Source organism: Protopterus annectens, chromosome 6.part1 (assembly GCF_019279795.1).
Source record: "Protopterus annectens isolate FY-2018-M chromosome 6.part1, PAN1.0, whole genome shotgun sequence".
Lineage (NCBI taxonomy): Eukaryota > Metazoa > Chordata > Ceratodontiformes > Protopteridae > Protopterus > Protopterus annectens.
In genome coordinates, this window is record NC_056738.1 from 404,731,077 (window position 1) to 404,752,491 (window position 21,415).

The following is a 21,415-nucleotide window of genomic DNA, read 5'->3' on the forward strand; positions in this document are numbered from 1 at the left end:
TTGCTCCTACTCTTGGGTTATTGTTTGAATTTTGAGCAGCATGCCTTGAGTAAGGAAACTGCCAGAGTTAAGCAAATGCTGAATGCCTGGTTTTGCTTCGCATAAACAGAAAGGGCTCAGCCACGCAAGAGTCAAGGAAGCTATACCACTGCTATCTTAGCACAGTTGCCTATTTTTTTTAATATTCTGCTCATAGTCCTTTGAACTAAGTAGTGTTAGGTGTGATAAGTGAATTTCAGAATGAAATGGACTGCATGATTGGAGGTGGGTGGAGGTGGGTTCAACATCTGTCCTAGTAAGAGCAAGAAAATATATTTTGCGTGTGTGTGGTTAAGTTTTCACTGACATTTCAGTTTTCCCTTACTGCAGTAACATTATTTCACAGAGTAGTTTGCCTTTGTATTGGTGAGAGGGATATAAAAACTAATAAATTATATGGGTTTCATTACTTTCTTCTAGTACTCAGGCTAGACTTCAGTGCAAAAACCAAATTTATTGTTGCATTTATGAGACGAAACACCGGATAGATGGATGATTGGGATACTACTTGATTTCTTGAAAAAGTTGGGCTTGATTAGATGAAAAGGGAATTACGTTATAGTGCACAGTGTGTGTGCAAGAGAAGGCAAGTGACAGAGAGGGATTTATTTTAGTTTCTTGAAATACGGTAGATTTACAGGACAAATTTAGAGAGATAAGCTATTGTAGTCTCAGAAGCTCAACAGATAGCACACTCACCTTTGGTGCAGAAGGCTGTGGGTTCTTTTCCACAAGAGTAGCTGGATTAATTTTCCAAAACTGACACTGCAGTGCAGCATAACAGGGAAGTGTGCTCTTGAAAGATTGCCGTCCTTTAGATGACATGTTAAACTGAAGCCCCATCTGACTGAATTGGTGGTAGCTCATCTGGATGCAAAAGATCCCACAGCACTATGGAAAAGAATAGGGACGTTTCCCCAGTGCCCTGGTCAAATTATCCCTAGTCAGTATGGATACCACCCCCGGTCTCCTTTAAAAACAGGCATCTGGCCTAGTGGATCTTACCTGGTCAATGTATAAATAAAACAAATATGAATTTTTTAGGTTTTTCGAGGTGAAATGTGTTTAAAAGTATAACCTACAAATGACATTGCTGTAGAATGGGATGGCATTGCTTTCATATTACATCATACTGTTAAATGAAAGTTTAGGCAGAAACTCCTGAGGCCTGCATCTGTTAAGCTGTATTATGAATTTGGTCAACAGTCAAGAGAAGTTCCTTTAGTAGAACTGAATGAATAAATGGATAAACATTTGAGTGTTGGTTACGTCACCAGTTTACTGATAAGAAAGTTTAATGCCAGAACTGGCTGTCATTGAAGTCTTGGGTTGTACTTTATATGTTTGTTTAAATTTTGTGATTCTGGAAAAAAATTCTTAAGTTAGTATGCTACAGGTGTAGAAAGGTTCTTGAAACAACTATACCAAGAGTTCTGATGATTTGCAGATTACTAAAGTAAGAGCACATCTGCGTATTTTAAAGATATTTAATTTGTGTATGAGAAATGGGAGAAGTTGGGAGACTAAGGAGTAGTAAATTTTAGGATTTTCATAGTAGTGGTAAGATTCAGTGATAATATATTGTTTCACTCACATTTCAAGTTTCTTCAAGGTAAAGAAAATAATCGTAATGGATTAATTTTGCAACTTAATTTAAAACGTACGTGACAAATTATTACAATTGTTATGCAGTGAGCTTTGAGAGCATTGATGTAGGATAAAAATTAGAAATATCTTAAATATTGCTGTTCACTGAATATTGGAAATTTAAAAATAAAAGCTAGAAAATAGATTTCACTGGATAGTGTATATAGTAGAGACATTGAATTGAATTAAATTATGAAGAAAGGTCATGTTTAAAATGTGTGGTAACCAAGAAGAATATAACAAAGGATGATTTAACAGAGCAAGAAATAACCATCAATCTCTTTAGAGCTATCATAAGAGCAAGAAAATATTGTTTGTGTATGCTTGTGTGTAAAATGAAGATGCTTGTAATTGACAATGTTCTTGCAAAACTTTTACAAATGTATGACACTTTTCTCTCCTAGTTTAAGGCCTTGAACACCACCACACAGCAAATATATATCTGTTGTCTGTACACCCTCAAGCCAGCTCTGATACTCACTTTGTATATAGTAATGCATTTTGCCTTTCACTTTGTATAATGTTGTGTATCTACTGTATTTATCTCCTGCAGTGAGACTAAAATACATACAGTGAGATCAGTGCTGTATCCTGGTTAACAATTTCACAATTAAAAAGTAAATACTGGGTGGTAGTATTTCAAAAGGATCCAGTAACTGTGAGATAATGTTTGGAGTAACATATGGTTTGTTTTATTAAGTAAAGATTTATGTAACAATTATATATTGTACTTTGTTAAACTTTTATTACGTGAGTTGGGCTCAGTTAGGGCTGTGTTTTAGATGCTACCTCATCAGGTCCTTTGGGAGTATGAATGCATAGCAGATTCTTGATCTGAGATAAAATTGAGACTTTATCTTTGAGTGTATTGACATGTTTTGCTGAAGTCTTTAATCCGAAGTTGCTGTTAAGGATTTTCCAGCTTGGGCTGACTTACATAGCCAAAATGAAAGCAAAGCTCTCTCCACCCAAGATTGTGCTAGACAGTCAAGAGGAGAAGGTTAACACCCACACTACACCTCAAGCAACACATAGCCCTTCTAAACCCACACCACCAATACCCACATATATCAACACTAAATCCAAATATGCAGAGGCCCTTAACTGTAACCTGCCCAAACAACAAGGACCTCTGAAGCTGAAACGCAAACAAACACCAATCACAACCAAAGTGTCACATAGTTCACAACACCAGTGTGCCACCCAGCAACAGCCCCTAAGGCAAGACAATGTACCTAACACTTTAGTCGTAGGTGACTCTATAGTCCGGCACACTGATGTCCCTCTCACCAGGTTGAACAAGGAGAAAATTACAGTCAGCTGCCAGGATCCACCACATAACGCATGCACTCAAGTCACTCCACAACAAGTACAAATATGACTCTGTCATTGTCCATGTTGGAGTGAATGACTTGAGACATACCTCCCTGGACTACATTAAAAGAGACATGGAAGAGCTCTCGGATCATGTGGCCCAGGCAGGTATGACCCTAGCCCTGAGTATCATCCTGCCTTCACTCAGAATGATGCCAAAATATAAGGACAAAATGATTGACTTCAACAATTGGCTAAGCTTCTGGTGTCATTCAAAGGGGATCCAGTATCTTTCTGCCTGGGACGACATGATTGACAGACCACAATGCTTTGCCAGAGATGGTCTGCACCTGCCGCCCCTGGGATTCAGGTTACTGGCTAAGGCTCTTGCCACCCCTATAGTGCCTTTTTTAGGCAAAGTTCAGAGGACAAAACCACCACCATAACAGGTACAAGCATGCAAAATCTGAAGGTAATGCTACTCAATGCTAGAAGTCTAAACCTCAAAATGCACTCTCTCAAGGCACTCCTAAAAATGGAGAACATCGATGTCTGTGCAGTAACTGAGACATGGTTCAAGGCTCCAGAGAGCACCCCTGCAATACCAGGCTACAACTCTTACCACACTTTTCGGCCACCAAACCAGGACCAAAACACTAAAGGTGGAGGAGTGTCAGTATTCACCAAGGATATTCACACCACCAGGCTAGTTGCCCAACACAATACGTCTGAAATTCTCCAGGTGCAACTAACACTAGGTAAGACTGCAATCCAAATTGTAGCTTGCTACAGATCCCCCACCATACCCCAAGATTCTCAGTACACCTTTCTAAACATACTGGAAAATATTAAGATAGAACCAAACACCCTAATACTGGGTGATTTTAACTACCCTGCCATTAACTGGGAAAATTACTCGTGTACCAACATCTTTGCCCAATGGTTCTTGGAATTCATAAATTCCAACGCCCTGGATCAACTAATCCATAGTCCCACCAGGGGCTCCAATATCCTAGACCTGGTCATTACCAACATGGGAAATCAGTGCTCCACACCTGTGGTCACCTCCTCGTTAGACAGGTCTGACCATAAGCTAATTATCCTTAACATCCACATCCCACCCCCACCCCCCAGCAAGGAAACCTCCATAAAAAATTTCTCCAAAGCCAACTTCATGCTACTTAAGTCAGAAGTGACAAACTTCATGGCACCCATGCAGATGGCGGGAACTGAAAGTTCAACTGCTGAATCCTACATTAAGGTACTGTACGAGTACATCCACTCATGCATGAATCGTGCCATCCCAAATAGAACCAAGATGCTCTCATCCAAAAAAAGGAAGCCCATCTGGTGGTCCCCTGCCATAAACAAACTTTACAACAAAAGGACGAAACTGTTGCAGAAAAGAAGAAAATCCCAGGATGCAAAAAACTCCCTTACCAGCCTCAGTACGAAACTGAGATCCCTCATAAAATCCTCCAAAGCTAGTTACGAAAATAAAATTGCCAAAGATTCCAAAGACAACCACTAGGCATTCTATAACTATGTCAAGAATCTAAATGGCAATGCTCAGATCTGCTCTGAGCTAAAACAGAATGGCATTAAATATACTGAGCCCAAGGATATTACCAATATCCTGGCAGATTGATTCAGTGCCAACTTCACCCCCCTCTCACCCCCTAAATGGCCCATTTCAGTACCGGAAGATTGCCAAATTCCGGTAATAACGGCCACACAGGTAAAAAATGCATTCTCCAAAGCTAAGAATACAGCATCCATGGGACCAGATGACATCCTGGGCTTTGTACTACATGAACTACAATATGAACTGCACCTCACCTAAGTGTCATGTTTAATCATAGCCTCACCTCAGGCTTCGTGCCCACTGAGTGGCGCAGAGCTACAGTTATCCCACTCCACAAGGGGGGATCCACCTTGGATCCTGGAAACTACCGTCCCATCAGTCTGACAAGCCTCATCTGCAAGGCTATGGAGCATACTATCATGGAACTTATAAACAAAGACATTGACAACCTTCAAACACTGGACCCCACCCAGTTTGGGTTCGTGAAGGGCCGATCTTGTCTCCTGAACCTGACTGACTTCTTCGAATCAGTCTCCAGAGCCATGGACAAGGGTAAGGTGGTCCACACAGCTTATCTAGACCTTGCCAAGGTCTTTGACACCATCCCCCACTCTGGAATCATAGATAAACTTACTAAGCTGGTCATTAATCCCTACGTCACCCAATGGGTTGCTAACTGGCTTTACTGATAGAACCCACACTGTAAAAGTAGCCGACTCCATATCCAGCTCCAGACAAGTGACAAGTGGAGTACTCCAGGGTTCAGTCCTGGGACCGCTCTTGTTTGGCATCTACTTCTCTGAAGTACAGGCCAACACTAAGGGAATCTGGCTAACAAAGTTCGCAGATGACTGCAAACTGGGAGCCATTATTGAATCCCCAAATGATGTGGATACTCTACAAAAGGGCCTTACAGAAACAGATGCTTGGTGCCAGAGCCATGGTCTCAAGCTCAATGCCAAGAAATGTATAGTTATCCCCTTTGGGAAAAAACATGCATCTGTGAATTACCATATAGGTGGCAGTACAATAAACACCGAAAGTGTGATAAGAGACTTAGGGAGACAGGTGGACAGTGGTCTCACCTTCGATAACCACATCGCCACAACAGTCAGGAAATCCTTCTATGTGGCATACCTCATCACTAAAAGCTTTTCATCCAGAAAAAAGGAGGTGATTGTCCCATTGTACTCATCTCTCATTAGACCCATTATAGAATACAACGCCCCATTTGGTATGTACCTCTCAAGACATCTGCAACAACTGGAAAGGCCACAGAAGTACCTCACTAAAAGAATCACAGACCTAAAGCAGATGCCCTATGCTGACCGCCTTAAAAAACTCCAGCTATACTCTGTCGCATATTGTCTACTCAGAGGCGATCTCTGCTTAATATACAAGGCCATGTCAAACCCAGAGCTGTTGGACGTGCTACACTTAAAGAAATCCCAATCCCTCAGAGCCACACGCTCCAGGGATCTAAACCTTGTTATTACAATAAACAAAACATGCTGGAGGGATAGGTTCCTGACCCAGAGACTCCCCAGACTCTGGAATAGATTGTCCATACATGTCAAGCAGAGTGTCTCTTTGGCCCTCTTCAAAAGGAACCTTGACTATTGGATGGGAGAAAGGAAATTCACCCCAGGGATCACGTCAGTCGCCCTGCTAGACAGGGGTCCAGGGAAGTAAATAGTGTGGGAAGAAATAGCCAGGGAATTGTTATGGCTAGGCTTGTATAGGTCCTAGGGCTGATAACCTTGTACCAACCTATGAACCTATAATACCAAGTATAATAGGGTCTTAAAGACTGGTTTTATTGAGGAATTTATGTTAAGCAACTGGAAGTTGGACAGGGTTTTGTCTGTCTGGAGCCTGGAGGGAAGATCTACTTGGTGCCCTGTAGATAATATGATGGTTGACTGCAGAGAAGGGGGTTGACATTTGTCTGTTATTGTAGAAGGTGGAGTTTCCACTGTGTGATACCTTAATAGAGGCCCATGGGATGTATGCAAGTAACCCATTAAGGGCATTCAATGTTTCTGGCTTCTGAATGACTATAACATTTTACTTTTTTTTTCTTTTTAAGTCTCTTTGGATACATTCAGGCCAACCCATACTAGCTGTGCACATACATGTTTTGGCCTTCTTTTGACCTTGTCAGCACATCGTAAGTGGACTGTTTGGCTGTAATTTAGAAACGCATGTTTTTTAAACCCAGCTGATGTCCATTAACTATTAAGGTGTCTGCAAAATATCCTAACTAATGTCCAAGCCAGAGTAAAATGGTCACACAAACGAGTTAGTAAAAACTACAAGAAAAACCTAGCTGAGAGAGAGTTTTTACTGTGTGATACCTTAAACCTGTTGTGGCCCATGGGATATATGTAAATCTCCCCTTAAGGAAATTGTGTTTCAACTGTATGACTTCTGAATGACCATGACTTTTTACTTTTTCTTTCAAAGTCTTTATGGATGCATTCAGGCCAATAAAGCCAAACCCCACTAGTTGTGGGCATGCATGTTTTGGCCTTCTTATGACTGCATAAGTGGACTGTTTAGCTATACCTTAGAAACACAGGGTCTTTAAACCCAGTTGATGCTCATAACCATTAAGGTGCTTGCAAAATATCCCAACTAATATCCAGACCAGAGTGTTCAAAGCACACAGAGAAACCAATTTGTAAAAACTACAAGAAAAACTGTGGGGTTCTGCGTCCTCCAGACTGAGAGAAAAAAAGAGTTGACACTAGTTAAGAGGAAATCATGTTCTAGGCTAGCCACTCACCTTCTGTTTTCTGTGTCCTGGCTAGATTTCTGTAGCTCTGTCTGACTTCTGTGTGAGGCACAATGTTGGTCTGGCACCTGTGTAGGGACTGATACAGATGGAAAAAAACTGTCTTATACATCCAGCATTGCAGTGTTCTAACTTCAGTTCTGAAAGCCCCAGTGGAAGTCTGCTTGTAGTAGACAAATACCCAGTGCTGTGCTGGATAAAATGGATGTAAACAAAACCACAAAAAAATCAGAAAACACTCTATAATTATAACACTAGTGAAATGATAGTATGTACAGTCCATCAAACAGAGAGAAGGAAAGGAAGCTTTTATTATTGAAGTTGCCTCTCCTCAAAGATCTAGAGTTATGTTAAGTACTTTAGACAGTTATATTATCCTTGTCATAGAGGTGTCACTGAAACAGTAAGTCATGATGGCTGGGTATAATTTCTAGCAGCACTTGTTAATCATATGAGTTGGACAGCTGCAAGTTCAGCACTGGTACATTTAGCAGTCTTGCTCTGCATCTCCATGTGAAGTCATTGTTGATGCTTGCAAGGAAAACAGAGATGGCTAAGGAAATTTGACGAGGATACCAGAAAAAGAAATTTGGTAAAAATCAAATAGTACATGTTAATGTTACTGGGACCTCCTCTTAAAAAATCTGCAGCTGTGATAAGTTGAAAAGCTGTTTTTTCCACTTTGTTCTTTGCACTTGTTCTTGAGGAGAGCGTTTGCGCTCTCTCTCTCTCGCTGTCTGTCTCGTTTTCTTCAGAGGTATTTTATTTAGCTTGGTTTTTGTAAGAATCCTTTTTTGACTGAGTAATGTATTTTAATTTTTCACTCATGGGATCATTTGTTGGATGCTTGAATGCATGTTGCTTATTCCTTTAGGAAGTAGTTTGGTCAGTCATTTATTTATTTTAGGTAGAATGTATATTTATAAATAATATGAATAGTTGTACCTCTTGCGCTTTTTAATTATTGTTTTAATTGTACATTTGAGCTAAAGAGTTGCATTTATTGATGAAACAAGGAGTATTGTAATACAATGGAGAAAACAGTGGAGGTTTTAAAATGGAAGGCCACAGTATCATCTTTACTTGAGCTATTATTACAAGTACTGAGGAGTCCAGCCTCCCTGTACATTTCTGGCATGATTTTTTTAGCCTTCTTCAGAATAGCACTCCCTGGTTGGGATCAGAGTTTGTTCACTCACCTGTAGATAGAATTGCCTCTTACCATTTCCCAGTTTTGCTACAGTCTTATTCATATCAGCTTGAGTTTTACAATTCAAGAGTTCATTTTTAGAAATTTTTTGTGTTTTTTATATTGCTTTTTGCTGGTTATTATGTAGATCTTTATCAAAGTGTGATAAACTGAAGTCTGTTTGCTGGAGACAGGCCACTAACTGGAACATCTATAAACATCACATCTGATGTTGTCAGTTTTCATTTTATCCTTGACAGATGGGTGTGTTTCCAATATCAGAACCGACTCGGCCATTACTACAGCTCGCACCAGCCAAAAACTGTAGAGCTTCACCTCTGCTCAGAATCCTTCTGTCTCAATTACCTCCGATCTCATTTTCCGCTTTCTGAAATGGTCGCTTCTAGCTACTACTTTCTAGCATTAGTGGGTTTAGGTAAACATTTTGTCCTTTTCTTACCGTTTCTCCTTCTTTTCCCTTTAATCTTTCTTTTTATACTTAATGTATTCCTCAAGTATCATTGTTGACACAATTTCCCACTGTCATTGTTGATAGCTCCCTCCCTCTTTCTTTTGTAGTTTTTTCCCATCCCTGTACACGCTTGTGTACTTTACGACTACCATTGCTGATGGTCCCTTCCTCCTTTCTTTGCTTTAAATATATATAATATTCTTTCTATCACTTTCTTTTTCTTTGTAGTGTGATTTTTTTTTAGTAGCTATTTTTTCTAGCCTTTTTACTCGATTTAACATGGCCGAGAATGGTAAGAGCCCCTCTGGTTTCAAAAAATGATATAAGTATGACCATACAATTCCGTCATCAGATTTTCCCTCTTTATTGTCATGGTCCCATCACTTACAGGAAGGCTGCAACATTTGTCACATCTTTAGCCACCAAGCTCTTATGTAAAGGCGTAATAAGCTTGTCTTAAAAGGGCCATTTCCTTCAGCTTTTGGAGAAGCCTTATCTTCTGTAGATAAAGTAAAGACAGACCTCTCATCTCCTTCATCCTCATCTTCTCTGTAGAAAAGCAAAAAAAGAAGTCTCTCTGTTCCAACCTCCCCATTGGTTCTGAAAGCTAAAAACTTCAAGACCTTGGTTCCAAAACTTTTCACAGAACCGCAGACTTCTGCTGCTGACACTGTGGTGCTGACGTCCACTGGGGCACCTGTTGTCATTTCGAGCACTTTAACATCGAAGGTTTCGATACAGGAAATTAATACCGTCTCACCTACTAAGACCACATTGCCCAGAACTGCGTATTCGCCTTCAGTTGATCCTTTTGTTGGGGAGTTCCCAGAAGTTTTTTTGCAGAAACTTAAGTCCCCTTCTATGTCGTCGGTCCACTCCACCAAAAGTCTTTCAGAACTCAATGTGGAGAGGCTAGTGAATAAAATTTTGTGGGCTAGAGGGCTTCAGGCCCCCCTTCAGGTCTTGGTACCAAAACTTCCTTTACACCACTAATTACTCCTTCTCTAACTTCCTCAGAGGTCTTAGAGTCCTCTCTTCCAGATCTTCTGGCACCGACTGTTCTGGCTCCGGAGTTTGCTTCTTTGGAGCTAGTAGTTACCCTGAGCTCTTTGGTTTTCTGAACCGGAGTCCTCCCAGAGCCATAGCTAACCTGTTGGTTCCTGGTGGTGGTGGTGGGGGGGGTCTCAAATCCAGGTTTTTCGGAGCCTTCTCTGCTCCTCGGAGCTTCGGCACGAGTTAGTTCAGCTCCAGCTTCAGTCTCAAAGGTTGGTTCTGCAGAGTGGAGAGTGACCCCAGTTCCGATGCAGTCTTTCTTGGTTCTGGGCTGTCTTCCCTCTTCAGTGGGGCCAGCCTTCGAGGCTATACAGAGAGCCCTTTCTCTTGTAGAGAGTCGGTCAGTGCCGCCCCCCTTGGAAGAGGTACCCCCCTCCAGTTCAGTTATTCCTCTTGCCTCTCCACTGGGACAGTGGGTGTTGAAGCCTCAGGTGTCAGAGGCTCAGGTACCTCCCCAGATTATCCCCCTGAGGAGGTCCCTCAGAAGAAGAAGTGCAAGAGGAAGCGCTTGGATTCTCTGCAGGAATCAGTCACTGAGGACACAGATTATGATGAGGGGAAGGGTCACCACAGTCACCTCCTGAAGATGTCTCATTTGGAAACATACTGGAAATTTTAAAACGGAGGGGTGGCTGGAAGTCCCAAAACCATTACTCTGAAAAAACTGTTTACCGGCAGGCTTTTGGCACCCACCATCTACCTCTTGGTTGATACTGCCCACTGATGAACTCATTCAGTTGTTTTCACATTGGGAGTGGAAAGCTCCAGATACCATCGAGCCCATCCCCAAAAGACCTGATAAGATACTTTCTGCTCACGAAGATAAATAGTTTTGGGCCAAGGGGTTAGCTGTAGATGCTATGGTTGTACTGGCCACCACTAAAAAGGAACTTACTAAGGAGCGTTCTTGTATCCATCTGTCCAACAGGGAATCTCTGGCTATGGACAGATTTGGCAAGTGGGCCTACGCTTTATCGACCTTCACCATAAGACCCTTGAATTTTTTGGTACATTTCATCAGACTCCAACAGGACCTGACTAAGGAGTTGTCAGACACCCTGGTGGGAGCTGTAGCTGAGGGAGTCCAAGAGAAAGTGGCTTCTTAGCCATCCTGGAGTCAATTCGTCCATGAGTCTGATTACTCATACAGCCAAAGGAATGTCTAGAGCAGCGGGTACAGGCATAGCCATAAGGAGACATGCCTGGATGTGCCTATGTGACTTTATGGAACCATTCAATTCTTCTTTCATCAATGCTTCTTTTGATGGAACTTCTTTTTTTAGCCCTAAAGTAAAAGAGACTTTATCCAGGTGTGAGAAGGATAAAGTGGGTGTACGCCCCCCCCCCCCCCCCAAGGTCATTTTCTAGGAACCACTGGATTAGTGGAAAAATGTGGTTCATGAAATCCCAAGGGACTTACCAAGATGCACGTGGAGGGAGTTCCCCCTGTGGTAGAGGGGGAACCAAAATGGAAGACTCCACCCTCATGGCAGAGGTGGCCCGGAAAACCAGACCTTCAGGGATTCCTTTCCAGGGAAGCCCTGTCAGAGTTCCTGAAAAGAGGCACAATTGTCTTCCTCTAGAGGCAGTCGGGGAACGCTTATCCTTGCAACTAAATGCCTTGCTAAACTTAATACATTCCAAAACCACCAGGAATCAAAATAAATCAATAAATATGACTGGCAGCAGTTCCACAAATTTATTGGAAAAACTTTAGGACCTTGGCCAACACAGCCTTCAAGAAGTAAGTGTATTTTAATGTTTAGATATTTCTTGACGGCTGTGTTGGCCGAGGTGCCAAAGTTTTTCCAATAAATTTGTGGAACTATTGCCATTCATATTTATTTGTAAATTTAACAGATTCCTGGGTGGAACAGATTGTATCCAGAGGCTATATCATTCCCTTTTCTCAACCATGCCCCGCACACAATAAAATCCCTAATCAGAGGGATTCAGCAGTGCAAGAAATTCAGAAACTGCTGGACAAGTTATTCTAGAAGTCCCACCAGGCCAAGAAGGATCCAGAACGTACTCAAGATTATTTTTAGTGCCAAAACATGCAGGGGACTGGAGACCCATTTTAGATCTCTGTGTACTGAACAAATCTGTTGAGCAAACAAAGTTCTGGATGGTCATGGTACAGTCTGTTCTCCCCTTTCTGAAGAAAGACAACTGCATGTGCTCAATAGACCTTCAGGATGCACATTACCATGTAAAGTTGGACAAGTTCCTCCACTTTTGGCTGAGAGTCAGTCATTACCAATTCAGAGTACTGCCCTTTGAACTCACCACAGCCCCCAGGGTATTCACCAAATGTATGGCAGTAGAAGCAGCTCACTTGAGACTGCAAGGATTGCGGGTGTTTCCTTACTTGGATGTCTGGCTCATATCCCCTTCGACCAAGCATCAGTTAATAGTGGCCAGAGACTACACCCTCAGTATCTGTGCCCACCTGGGAATTACGGTAAATCTAGAAAAGTTACATTTAACTCCAACACAAAATTTATAATTTGTAGAGGCAATACTGAATATTCAAACAGCAATAGCATTCCTTTTTCCAGAATGATTTTAGAGAATTGTAGTTCAGGTTCAAAAGTTAATCCGTAAAAAGAGAGTTCCTGCTCAATTAGTCTTGCAAGCTCTAGGATCCATGGCAGTTTCTATAACTCTAGTACTGTTATCCAGGTTACATATGAGAATTCTGCAATGGCTTCTAGCCTCCCAGTGCTCTATCCTTCAACACAAGCTGTCAGACCAAGTCTTGATCACCAACCATTGCAAATGGATCTTCTTTGGTGGATACATTCTGAACAAATTCTTTACGGTCATCCCTTTGTTTTAATGGAGCCCACAGCCATACTGACCACGCTTCTGGCTGGGAGCCACCCATTATCAGTTCAGAGCTCTGCCCTTTGGTCTCAGCACAGCCCCCAGGGTGTTCACCAAATGTATGGCAGTAGTTACTGCTCACCTGAGATGGCAAAGATTCCAGGTGTTTCCATATCTAGACAACTGGCTCCTCACTGCTACCACCAGGCATCACCTTCTGCGAGCCAGAGACTGCACTATCGACACTTGCTCCAGGCTAGGTATCACAATAAATTTTGAAAAGTCTGCATTGTCGCCCTGTCAATCTATCACTTTTATAGGCGCAAATTTAAATACCAAAGACATGTCAGCGAGCCTCCCACTAGACAGGGTATTAGTGATTCGCCAGCATGTGAAGATTTTATTAGCATGCAAAAGAATTCAAGCCAGGTTTGTCCTTCAAACTCTGGGTCTCATGGCAGCAGCGATCATACTTGTCCCTCTAGCTCGTTTTCACATGAGGATTCTCCATTGGCTTCTTTTCACCCAATGGTCCTTCCAGCAGCTTCCCATGTCTTACATGATTATGATCACACAAGCATGCAAGAAGCACCTTGCATGGTGGATGGTCTCCACATCAGTGTCCCACAGCAGACCATTTGTACTCCCCCCTCCAGTTGCTACGGTGACCACAGACGCCTTCCTGATCAGGTGGGGGGGCATTATCAGGGCAGAACAGTCCAAGGCACCTGGCAACCTCACGAGTACCATCTGCACATAAATGTCTTGGAGATGAGGGCCGTGCTCTTAGCGTTGCAGGCTCTTCAGGACTCTCTTCCTACCGGGACCATTGCAATTCAAATGGACAATATGTCTGTAGTGTGGTACATCAACAAGCAGGGTGGAACCAGGTCCTACCCCCTATGTCGAGAAGCACTCAGACTCTGGCAGTGGGCAATCTCTTCCCAACGGTTTCTGATTGCAACGCACATCCCTGGGAGGTCCAACGTCATAGCAGACAGGCTGAGCAGAGCAATTCTCATGCCTCACGAGTGGTCTCTGAACCAGGTAGTTGCGGACCAAATCTTCCACAAATGGGGCCAACCTTGCTGCGACCTTTTTGCAACTCCCTTCAACAGCAAGTGCAGCAATTTCTTCTCTCTCCTTCCACTTCCCGGGCATTCCCCCAGAGATGCTGTAGTCCACGATTGGCCTCAGGGGCTTCTTTATGCATTCCCTCCTTTTCCCCGAATCCCAAAGCTAATTCAGAAAGCTACTGTATTGGGCTGCAAAATGATCCTCATTGCTTCTTACTGGCCTCAACAAATATGGTTCCCGTTCCTGCATCGCCATCTTCTCGAACAGTCTTGGACTCTGGACCTAGTTCCAGACCTTCTGATTCATCAGTCGGGCAGGCTGCACCAATCCCTATGCTCTCTCCAGCTCACGGCTTGGTTGTTCCACTTCCAACTTTAGCCAGGCTTCCAGATATCTCCCCCTCTGAGCGAGAAATCATTTTGTCATCAGACAAGTCTACGACTAGAAAAACTTACGCTAATAAGTGGAAACGTTTTTCTTCCTGGGTGGAGGCTAAAAGTATAGACCCCTTTTCAGCCCCTGTACACCACATTTTGGAATTTCTTGCAGAACTCTTCCATGCTGGGTCCGCTTCTGCTACAATTAGAGTTCAGTTAGCTGCAATTTCAAATTTTCACATTGGCATGTCGGAAAACAATATCATGTCTCATAAGCTATGTAAAGCCTTTCTCAAAGGAACCACTCTGCTCAGGCCCCCAGTGAGAGATCCTCCACCACCGTGGGATCTAAATTTGATTTTAGCTTCTCTAATTTTGCCCCCTTTCGAACCTGCAGCTTCTTGTTCCTTGAAGTTCTTATCTTGGAAAACCCTTTTTCTGGTAGCTATTACTTCAGCCAGAAGAGTTTTGGAACTCCAGGCTCTTTCTATCCATCCCCCATACCTCATGTTCCACAATGACAGGGTTGCTCTTAGGATTAATCCTTCCTTCCTTCCTAAGGTCTCTTCAGAGAGTAACTTGAATCAGTCCCTAGACCTTCCTGTGTTTTTTCCTAACCACTCCAACAGGGCGGAATATAAGTTGCATCAGTTAGATGTTCACAGGCAACTAAGCTTTTATTTGCATAGAACTAAGGACATTAGAAAATCGGACCAACTTTTCCTGTCTTATGCAGTCTGTAAACAAGGTCTTCCAGTCTCCAAAGTAACCTTATCCAGGTGGTTGACTTCTATCATCACATTCATATATCAACTGAGAAATAAAGATTTTCCAGTTAAACCAAAAGGTCACTCCACCAGAGCTTTAGCCACTTCGGTGGCCTTTTAGACTAGGTTGCCCATGGAATCTATTTGTGCTGCGGCTACATGGGCCAACCCACATACTTTCATTTTGCAATACAAGTTGGATTTGGTTTCCAGGAGCAGAGCTGATTTTGGTTCCACTGTTCTGAAGAATTTTTTTCCGATGAGCCACCCAGGACTTTAGGTGCTAGGGACGCTGTCCCAACCAGCAAGAATGAAGGCGAGATAGACAACTTAACATAAAGAAGTTATGTACCTACCATAACATTCCATGTTAGTTGTCTTCTTCTTGCCTTCTTTCTTGCGTCCCACCCTCCATCCCCCTATCCTAGTGGACTGAGAAGAGTTCGTCTTGATTTTTCACTGGCTGAGTCTTCTCTGGCTATTCCTTTCTGACTAGTAGTCTCTCCAGTAGGATTTATGCATTCTAGGATAGGATTCCTTTATTATTATGTCTGTAGTTAGACTTACCAAACGAGATCTGGATATCTAGCACCAGGCATCATGGGATATAGGGGGGCCTTGAGCCAGTAAGCAGCTCTCGAGCTTTTGAAGATGGCCAAGTCGCAGCCGAGGATCGGCTCTGAACCCAACCAGCAAGAAAGAAGGCGAGAAGAAGACAACTAACATGGAACATTATGGTAGGTGCATAACTTCTTTTTCACATCTGCCCTATGGTGTTGGTCATTGTTTTGATCATAGTAGTGCTTTCTTCCTCACCTGAGCCAGCGCTGGCCAGATTGGAAGTACTTAAAATGAATCAAAGACAGAACAACAATGTTGCTTAGGATTAAACCATCTCCAATAAAAGCAAAAATCACTGTAAAGATTCAGGAGGCAGTACACAGGCTGATTATATAAAAACAAACCATTTTTATTGTAAGCACTTTTGCATGGTCTCATACAACGCTTCCTTGGCGATTAAAAATGATATAGACGTTCACAAATTTAAAATAACATATTACCAATCAACACAGAGAATTAAATTATGTCATGAATGACATGACACCATTATAAGATAATACATTAAAGTCTTATTGCTGAAAGGTTGTTTGTTTTCTTGTTGAAAAACTTATGAAATCCAAAACAAAGCATAAAATCAGTCTACAGTAACATTCTTATCTGCAAAGGAGCTTTTTACATTGCCTGTGCATTGGTTATGTAGCACAGAGAGTCAGCTGTCTTATAGCATCAGCCAATGCTGCACCCTTTAGAAGACTAGTTAAAGCTGCATAAGCTATTGGAACAAAATTTCATTGAGTATAACTCCTTTTCATCAAGTTGTATGATGGGCACCAGGCATAACACAGCTTCACATCTGCCCTACGGTGTTGGTCATTGTTTTGATCATAGTAGTGCTTTCTTCTTCACCTGAGCCAGCATTGAACAAATTGTCAGTACTTAAAATGACTTTAGTTACTAAACAACATGAGCCAGGCATGACACTGCTACAGAGTTTTATTCTCTGAAACAGACTGCTAGGAATCCTCCTTTTCCTCTGCAGTAATCTTTGAAACTTAGAAAAGTTCTGTTAAAACACAAATCATCTCAAGCAGACTTCTCACCTGAAAGCTTGCACAGATTTCCAGATAACATATACTGTTGTTAAAGACTCAGAAAAGAAGCTAAAGAGTTCTCTTCCACCACTGCAGCTGGATCAGATCATTAGATGCAGCTAATTAGTGGCTACTGTTGAATCTAATGGATTTCTCTGGTCTTGATGACAATGGCTTCGTTTCCAGTTGTCATTCTCTTCTCTCCCTTGCATTAACTTAAAGTACAAAACCTACTGCACAGAATTTTTATTTATTTAATGTCAATAAACTGGTAGTAGATTGGTCTGAGGAAACCTTTTAGCCAAGACGCAAGTCAAAAAGGCAGAAGCAATTTACATAAAGTAAGTAGAAAAGAGTACATGTAATAAAACAGCAGTAAGGCATACACTGAAGTGAAGGATAATGTGAAAGGCAGGCAGTTGTAAAGTATATATAACACAAGGCAGTAAGCATGAAATACAGCTAGACTGGTACTGATTATATCATAATAATGTAAATGGAAAGAGAGGTAGTTTCCATCGTAACAAAGATATTGTCAGGTGCTTAAAAAATTAATAAAATCAGTATAGTTAATATGAACACCACATTTAACTGATTGCTGCAAGAATTAACAATCGTGCCAGCACCTGAAGAGTTATTTAAGGAGGTACATTCTGTTTGTACAGCAGTTTGTCCAAACTAGTGATTGGGCTCCACATTAGCATTTATGAGCCAGCCAAGTTTGGTTGAGACTGTGGATCTTTCATGTATCATTCAGCAGTTAGTTGATGTTCCCTAGACTGTCACTTTATCTTGGTACATACTGAGGTTTAAGAGCTATAGTCTGAATTAGTTACTTCTTGTTTTCATATGTATATATATATATATATATATATATATATATATATATATATATATATATATATATATGTGTGTGTGTGTTGGACCATGTTCAGAAGGCACACTTAAATCACAGCCCACCTGCAGAAGTGAAAGGGAGCCCACCTAAAGTGTAGTGTTTATATTCACGTTAAGTAAATGACCTTACTATTTTACAAATTGCCTTTTTCATATTCTCGAAAAAATTATCCTCCTTAAATGTGTATTTTTCCTAATAAATATGACTGTATCTTTACTTTACTCACTGTAGTGAGCCTTTTGAACTGTTGTGTCTGTACTGATTGTTATACCACAAATGTAACAGTGTTACTTACACTGGCCTTTTATCTTATAATTATGTATTGGTTCTTCAGGAACTTTCATTTAGCTGTGCTCCTCCACAATAAAATTTTTCATATGCTTTATTGTAACTCTTTGAGTAGTGTAGTGTCCCTAATGTTAACCCTTAGATATTCACAAAACATTCAAGTTTTTCTTTATTAACTTGGCTATCACTGTTTTACGAGAGGCATGCTTCCCTTCATTATGTTTTACCTTGTTAGCCTTATTTTGCATCCTGCAGTCTTTTTTCCTGTTTCCTCAAACATTTTCCAGAACTGCAAAACTAGTAATCATAAGGACCATTGCTGAAGGGGAATTAATCCATTGACATGATTTTTTTCAGTAGTCAAATGTTTGTTGTGTTTTTTGGTTGCAGTTTCGTATCATGCCATTAGGCGGAACTTGGCTGTAAAGAGATAGCAACTGTGCACCCTTCTTGAATCTTTCCACCACTTGAAGTGAGCTTGCATTGGCTAACTTGATGGATTAACTGGTGGTTGATTTCTGGACCGGAAATTCATTTGTGACATTATATAATGCCCGTCCCATTATGATTTCCCTATAAAGTATTTTTTTTGGGGGGGGGGGGGGGCAAATCTTGATTCTAATCCTTCTGAGCACTGTGCACCATTTATAAATAATAAGACTAGCCAGAGTTAGGGTTAGAACTTTACAGGTTCTTTTGGACCAAGAGGAGTGATAGAGATGCAAGGTATATTTCTGAATGTACGAGTAGTAATTTTCTGCAAATACTCTGGTATTTTCAACTGTCATCACCTTTCACACTCTCCCACGTTTCTATTAACTTCTTCCTTTGTTGGTGTGTTTCCTTCTTCACAACTGTTGCTTTTTTAAGACTTTTTGGGACATAAACGCAATGTGTTCTTTCTGTTTTGTCCTGTTGTGAGATGCCAGTCCTGCTGCTATATTAGACTTCATAAATCTTATTCTATCTGTTCCTTCCAGCTTTTCAGGAATGGCTATAAACCTCAGGTTTTCACTCTTTGTACTGTCTTCCAAATCAGTAATTTTTTGGAACATCTCATGAGATGCCTCATTTTTTGTCAGCCTCGCCTTAATTACCATTTCTGACTTTTCACAGCTCGACCAATACATTGGCGTGATTAGTCAGTGCTTCCTCAATTTTGCCATTCTCTCCTAGTTTGATTTTTAAGTCCCACTTAATTTAAAGACCTGAGTGTATCTGAGGCATTTTATCTTCAGTGATGTTGGAAGCAATATCTTGCTGTCTGTACCATATACTGGTCTGCTTATCACAGAGTCTGTGCAGAGTCCTTGTCCAGTGCAACTTTTTTCTCTTTTTCTTTATCTTTATTTCACCAAGATTTTTTCTTATTTGACATCCAGACAAAATAATCATCAACAAGGATCAGAATTTAAAGTACTTTGACTTCTTTTATTGGCTGTTTTAGTAATCATCAGTTTTCCTGCTGGGGACTTCCAGTTAACATGTTTCTCAGTCATTATCCATCTTCAAAGTTTCAGTATCAGTGAAGTACTATCGAGGGCGATATCCTGAAACATTGTTTGTGATGGGGATACACATGTAAGGGTTGAGTTGTCAGCATATTGAACTGTATTAGTGAGGTGGGTGGCAGTATGCAGATTTTTCATAAAAATATTGAGTAACTGGGGAACTAATATAGATCCGTGTTGGAAGGTGGAAATGTTTTGCATCCATTTGACTGAAAGTACACGAAGAAGATGTTGATGGGATACAGTGTCAAATGCTTTTGAATTGGTTTATGACATTAATGAAGATGAGGAGAGCAGTGGTTGTACTTTTGTGAGGTCTAAAATCCTGCAGGGTTATGGAGGGGTTATTAGAGTTCATGTACTAGCACTTTTGATGAGAGGTTAGGATGGCAGTAGGTCTGTGTTATATGCCACCTTTGTGGAGTGGTATTATATAGGATGTTTTCCTGATGGGTGGGACACATCTCTGTGAGGATCCGTTTATCAGTATGGATACATTAAAGCTATGGCATCAGCTGCTATTTTAGACGTTGTCTTGGACATTGGTCGGCTGTCAAAGAGGTTGGATTTAGTCTCAGTAGATGGTTTTATTGCAGTAGGGGTGTAGACTGGAATTAAGGAGAAAGAATGTGACTGACTAGGACAGAATGGGGGTGGGAGACGAATTGTTATTAATCAGAGATAGTACTGTCTGTATAAAGTAGGAGATGAATTGAGATTGTATTGAGTCAATGGTGTTAGAATTAGGAAGGTAGGGTGTGGTGGTTTGGTCAAGATTTATCAATTTTGTTAGTGATAACTAAAAGTCTTAGAAGTTTTTGCGTTTATATTGTAGGCTGGTAAAGAAGGTTTGTTTATCCATTTTAATGCAGTCCTTAATGAGATTTCTGAGATGCCTAAATGTATTAAATGTATTTTGTGTTCTACTTTATGCCAGTCTTTCTAGGCTTTGTATCTTTGAAGCATGATTTTTTTTTCTTTAGTTAGCCATGGAGCAGGATTTGGATTGACTCTTTCTAGGTATAGGGGCTAAACAGTTAAGAATATTTATAAAGATTTAAAGTGAGATTCGCTAGTGTTAGTGGCACAAATTTTAATATGTTCTTGTTTTTTGGGTTAGACTATCACTAAAGATGTTTGTTAAATGTTGTTGTATTATATATTTAATTATAGATTGTTTTTGGATGGGGTACTGTGGTTTCTGACTGCATAGATGGGTAGGTGGTCACATATTGTGTATGATAGACGTCTAAATGTTTGAAATATGTTTGTTTTGTTGGTAAGGATCAGTCTGAATGACTTTCAGATTTTTTATTGATTCTAGTGGTGGAGGTGATTAGCCTTTGCAAGATAACTGCATCATTCCTAGAAATCTGTTTTGTGGCCTTGGCATTTCCACAGTTACTCAAGACTAGTTCAGTGGTAAGCATCAGAATCATTGATGTAACCTGTATATTTCAAACTCATTATCATTATTTATGTTTTCTCTTATTCACTTTAGCAACTGTGTGAATCTTTTGTCATTCTCTTCTTGTGTTTGACACCCCCCCCACACACACACAGCGGAACATTCTGTCTAAACCCACATAAGTAGATCATTTATGTTTATTATACCTTCCAAGCCATCATTTACCTGTGTGTAAGTTATTTTAATATCTCTGGTGCTTATGAAACATTAGTGGAAATTGTAAGGTGTTTACATCTTACTTGCATGACAAATATACACTGTTTGGTACTTGATTTATCAAGTTTTGTCTGACAGAAGCTCTAGATGTTCACCAAACACACTGCCTTACTGGCATATGGGTACTAGTGCCCTGCTACCCTACCCTTGGCAGTTTGTCAAAGCTCAAAACTCCTTCACTGCCTGGACAAGGACTGGTCTTCAGACTCTCAGACGGGACCATTTCAGTTTTCTTG

At 41.0% G+C, this 21,415-nt stretch overlaps 1 protein-coding gene across 2 annotated transcripts in view; it reads left to right on the forward strand.

The window, feature by feature from the left end:
- CFLAR (CASP8 and FADD like apoptosis regulator) overlaps positions 1 to 21,415 on the forward strand; it is a 764,637-nt gene that overhangs the window by 346,134 nt on the left and 397,088 nt on the right. The window lies entirely within an intron of this gene.